The sequence below is a fragment of the Parasteatoda tepidariorum genome, chromosome 10 (assembly GCF_043381705.1).
Source record: "Parasteatoda tepidariorum isolate YZ-2023 chromosome 10, CAS_Ptep_4.0, whole genome shotgun sequence".
NCBI lineage: Eukaryota > Metazoa > Arthropoda > Arachnida > Araneae > Theridiidae > Parasteatoda > Parasteatoda tepidariorum.
Genome location: NC_092213.1, coordinates 29910022 through 29916021, shown reverse-complemented (window position 1 = coordinate 29916021; position 6000 = coordinate 29910022). Strand labels below are relative to the sequence as shown.

The following is a 6000-nucleotide window of genomic DNA, read 5'->3' as shown; positions in this document are numbered from 1 at the left end:
TGTTCTCAATAAAATGTGTGTATTTCCACAAAATAAAATCGTAGATATATCAATATCAAATATTTCGTGTAGATCTATGTAAATTTTGAGAAAACAAATTTCAATTTTTTTTCCTCTCTTTTGTTGATAAATNAATATGCTATATCCTTGAAAAACTCTTTCGAAATGTTCTCAATAAAATGTGTGTATTTCCACAAAATAAAATCGTAGATATATCAATATCAAATATTTCGTGTAGATCTATGTAAATTTTGAGAAAACAAATTTCAATTTTTTTTCCCTCTCTTTTGTTGATAAATTGATAACCCTTTAAAATTCATAAGATTTTTTTTTTTAAATGGAGCGTCATGCTTTTTTTTAAATAGTAAATTGATTGTGAAGTGGAGCATTAAGGAAGGGAAATCGGAAAGTAAGCGTCTTGACTATTGGATATATTCAGCCTGATGATTGGTTTTTCTGCTTTAAGAGTGGAGATGCAGTGAAGTTATTTGTACAACCAACGAGGAAGATTTTATCGCCAAGAGAATTCGACGCCAAGAGTCTGTAAAGAGTTTTATTTCTAATTTTTTTTTCTCTCTTTTTTTTGTATCTCCTACCCAAAAATTCAACACCAGGAATAACTTTTCTTTAAAATACACTCTTAGTGAAAAACACGTTTATTTGTGATAATATTGTAATAGATATTGTATGTATTGTAACTTAAAAGCAGGTTTCATTTTGTCTTTAAATTTTCAGTAAATAAATTTATTTTTTTACATTGCATAGTTACAATAATTTATTATTATATTGCATAAATAATACTTCTGAACAAAGTTTTCGTTGCAATAATGGAAATATATGATATTGCATAATTAAGGAGTGTGGATTTCATATTTGAAATTAGTTTTGCTACTAAAGCTACAGATTTTTTAAAACAGTTTTAGTCAATTTTTTGTAGAAATGTACAAGTTTAAAACGTTGCATATAAACGGGGTGCATAAAAATTGTGAAAAACTTCTGGGACAGTTAGGGCACACCATCAGGATTGAAATTGCATTGGAATCCATATCAGGAAAAGTCACTATATGACACTAAGGGAGCTGCCCTATTATGACCTTATCAGAAAGTGAATAGAACAGTTGATAATAAAGACGCGGCCCAAGCGGCGTATGATGACATTTCCGGGCATAGTTTTCTTAAAGTTTAATGCTAATGATGTGCCCTAGCTCCCCTAGAAGTCTTCTGTAATATTCAACTGTTATATGCATCGTTTCTAAACTTGTACTTTCGATAAAATATAGACTAAAATAAAAATAAAAACTTACGTTTAAAATAAAATGCCATTTGAAATAAAAAGAAAAACTGGATCTTTAAGAGAGAAACCAATTGCAAAAGTATCTAAGATCTGTTTAAAAATCTCACGCAGCAGAAAAAATATCTTCCTTAGTGCAATTAATAGTTTTTTTTAATTACAAACTTGCTATTTACGCATTTCAATCAAATAATTCAAAAACGCTGCATTTAGTGAGGCAAAATGTATCTTCGTAAAAAAAGTTATTGGGATTTTTTTTCCTAAACTAATTTGATATTTCTATTGCTCGCTACCACTTAAGTTTCAAAATATCTTAATTATATAATTTTTGATAAAAATATAAATACTGTTAATATATTATGGTTAATACAAATGTCTAGATTTTCTAAAGTGAATTTTAAGAATAAAATAATTGAATTATCAGTCTTCATATTTTTGAAACAAATTTTTGAAAATATTTGCTGGGATAAATTATTTGGAAAGGAAATAACTAATTGTGATTTAACTTCATTTTAAAGAATTATGAATTCATAGATAGGAACTGATATACGGTAAAAAAAATTAGCAGAACGGGATCTTTATAAACTAATATATTATGCGGGCCCCATAATGAGGTCATGACATAGGATAACATTTTTCCCAACATGAACGCAAGATATTGAATATTTTTCTCTAATCTACGCTCTATTAGTCGAGGTGTCTCAGGGGATAGAGCCTCGCCTTCCAACGAGGTGATCTGGGTTCGAATCCCAGCAATGGCTGGAATTCGAATCCCCCACTCGGCTCGCACCGACCACTGGCGAAAAACACCCGCAGTGATAGATGGATCATTGGTTAGGGTCCCTTTGCAGTCAGTCTAACCACGGGAGGTTTTCATGGTTTCTTTCTCCATGTAACGCAAATGCGGGTTAGTTCCAACAAAAAGTCCTCCACGAAGGCGAAATTTCTCCCTATACTTCATTCAGGAGTTCCCTTGTCTTCTGGATTGGGTTCAAAATTACAAGGCTACGTTGGTTGATCATTAGTAGTCGTAAACCCAAAGAATTGCGTCGGCTGTTCAACGATGGCTGTGAAATAAATTAAAAAGTCCACGCTCCATTTTTAAGAGAATTGTGTTATTAACAAAAACCTGTAATTCCCATCCAAAATTATCATCTTTACTCCCCCTCCCCTCCTATGTATATCCCATTTTTATATGTTTCTATAGCAGCAATTTGATAAAAACGAATTGCATTTTTTAAAAATATTTTTTTTAACTCGTGACTAAATGCATACAAATCCTTTTAAAAATTATATAGTTTCAAAAAGTAATTCGTATTTACTTCCGTTTAGAGTGCAGAAATTTTGATTTCCATGAAAGATTCTGAGGAACAATCGCTTTGCCCTGATGATGATTTGGTCGGATACCCTGTGGTTTTAACTCATTTTCTTTTATACAATTTTCTAAAAATCTTCTTTAACGAGGTTAATGCTTTGCAGTTACTATGGCACATAATCATTCATTCAAATAATCATTTTATTTTTCATATGTAAGCTTATTTTATAAGCCTATTTTGCAGAATACATCTGCAACATAACAATAGGGCAATGCTAAAAGAGTTATGTTAGTATAATATACGAAAACTGTTTTCTTTTTTAAATTTTTTTTTATCGAGTGATCATTTAGAAACTTTGTTCGGATATTGATAAGAAACTATTTAATTATTTAGTTGCTTAAAAACGTTATTCATTGAACATTCTTCAAAATAATATATTTAGCAACATTTAAAACGCATTAACATTAATTTAAGAGCATTTAAGATATTTTAATGCAATAAAATAATCTTATTTTAAAATAATATCAAAGAGTAAAGCGATATTTTTTAAGTATGAATATAAATTTCTCCTGAAAATCGTTCGAATGACAGCGAAACTTCATTTTTATCAAACGAAGATAAAAACATCGTTTGCTATTTTTTAGGAAAAGAAAATGAAAAGCGAAGTGAAATCATTTGTCAAACGATACGAGTGTTTCAAACCATGGCAAATTCGGATGATATTAGGCTCCTAACAATCCCTCTTAGATAATGACTTTATGTCAAAAGGAATGGCAATACCTTTATTAAAAGAGAATTCATGTTTAAATGTGAAGAGAATCAATAAGATCGTTATTGGATTAAATGATATTGCACAGTTATGGTCAAAAATCACGTGATTTGAATTGTAATCGAATTAATGAATATTTTATATTGTTTTGATAGAAAGCGCTTCATTTCCGAATTTTGGTGGAAGCATTTGCAGAATTTAAAGGTAATAATATTGTGTTTACTTAAGCGTAGCGCTCTAATTATTAACAACTCAGGCATTAACTATTCACTATTTATTAATTTACGTATTAATTCAAAATTTCATCAAAACCACTATTCTAATCTGAACCACAGAATTATTGATGAAAGGTTTTCACTTTAATCTATTTAATGGAACTATATTACAAATCAAGCTGAAATTAAGTTATAATAGCATAAATTATGTACTACAATTGTTTATTATAATATTAAATTCGATAATTTGTAAGATCGGTTTTCGAAGATTGACGTTATTATTATGCAACAAGCAAATATAAATACAATTAAGTTGAACAATTAATTAAAATTGCTAATTTAAATTTATAATCTTAAATTCTGCTCAAATTTTACCAATTGTATTTACAGAAATTTTTTAATTGAAAGACTTGAGACGATATAGCGATAAATCTCACTTTTTATGCAGATTTTGACACCTAACTGTTTCTTAGAATTGTTTGTCAAATATATAAGATTCATACTAAAATTTCAAGAAGATGGGAGAACAATAAGAAACATTTTAATTGCCACCTAAAAATCTTAGTGTTTTATTTATTTATTTTTCTTTAAATGAAAAACATTCATGAAGCGTTCATATGATTTGAAAAAGATGCTTATCATTACATTCTAAGTAAACCTTCAACTATCGGTTTAATGTGAAAAATTTAAGCAGTGAAAAATTTGCTTATAATAATAGGTCATCAATGAAAAATTTAAGAATATAACTTTACCTAGAGTATTTGATCATTAATGATTGAATGTTTTTTATACTAGTAATAGTAACTTTAATAACTATAAAGGAATGAATATTACAACAATACGCGCCAAATATATTTTTATTTTAATTTTAATATTACAGATTGCAAAATACAAACGAAAAATGTATGCTAAACAGCAAAAAAAAAATTAAATTTTTTTTTTTATCTGCAACTGAAAATTGTTGTATTCTGTTGCATGAGACTTTTTTTTAAACGGATTTTATATATTTTCGCAACGCTGATTTAAAATCTGTGATCGGTTTTTCTTTTCAAGCCACCGTTTTAATTACGTTTTTAGTCTTTTTTTTTATTGAAATGTACGAGATTAAAACGTTACATATGATAGAGGGACACATAAATGTTTCTACGAACTTTTAGCAGAATTAGGGCACATCATACGGATTAAAATTGTATAGGATCCCATGCTCGGTAATGTCGTCATACGCTGCTAGGGACTGTTCTCAATTATGAATTGTTTCTTCATGTGCTTCTGAATAGGCAAGCGCAGCTAGTGGTGTACGGCGTTCATTGATTCCTATGCTTTAATTCTGATGTGCCCTAATTCCCCCAGAAGTTTGTCGAACTATTCATGCTCCCCTCTAAGATATAGCGTTTTTAAGCTAGTACATTTTGACAAAAAATATACTAAAAATTTCATTCTACGAAAATATCTTCAGTTTAAGAAGCATACCTATTTCAGATTTGTAATCATCAGACCCAAATCTGGCTAGATCAAGTATTTGTATAAATGCAACAAAAAATTTGTTCCCCTTTGTTAATAATTAAACCTTACGAGCTCATATTTGCTATTTATTATCGATTATTTACGAACAACCATTAATTAATAATTATTGATGGTTATTAATAAATAATTTCTAACGAAAAGTAACTGATTTATTGCTGTTGTATTTTGCGGCTTTTTTTATAAAGTAGACCAGTTAAAGAAAATTTCTTTGCAAATTTTCAAATAACTGAACAAATGGGAATTTTTAAAAGTGTATTTTTTTAGTTTGAAAGTTAGTAACTACTAAAATTTCACTTTATCTCCTCATTTCTATTGAACGTCAGGACGTAAGTGTGTCAACATGTCATCCTTTTTTTTTCTTTACAACTGTCGTTGAACAGCCTACTCAATTTTTAGGTTTACGACTACTAATGTTCAACTACGTAGCCTTGTAATTTTGAACCCAATCCAGAAGACAAGGCAACTCCTGGATGAAGTATTGGGAGAAATTTCCCTTCGTGGAGGACTTTTTGATGGAACTAACCCTCATTCGCGTTACATGGAGAGTATGACCACTAGAACCTCCCACAGTTAACTTGACGACAAGGGGACTCCAACCCATGATCCGTTTACCACTGAGAATAATTCACGTCAGCACTGTGGTCGGTGCAAGACAGAGGCGGAATTCGTATCAAGCAGCCATCGCTGGGATTCGAACCCGTTTCACCTCATTAGAAGGCGAACGCTCTATCCCCTGAGCCATCGTGGCTTAATGTATCATCATTATCTATATCAGAAACTTCCTTCAGGGGTTAACTTTTTTTTTAGGTTTTAATTAATTTTTTTTAGGAAATTCAGGTTACCACGATCCCGTATACTCGAAAGAACTTGCGCCAGACTGAGTTC

At 30.1% G+C, this 6000-nt stretch overlaps 1 protein-coding gene across 1 annotated transcript in view; it reads left to right on the top strand.

The window, feature by feature from the left end:
* Positions 1 to 413: 413 nt before the first annotated feature.
* Positions 414 to 6000, top strand: part of LOC107446884 (origin recognition complex subunit 4) — a 45277-nt gene continuing 39690 nt past the window's right edge. Inside the window, exon 1 of the mRNA XM_071186075.1 lies at positions 414 to 539. The gene's annotated coding sequence lies outside the window, so the exon portion shown is untranslated. The remainder of the gene's footprint in view (positions 540 to 6000) is intronic.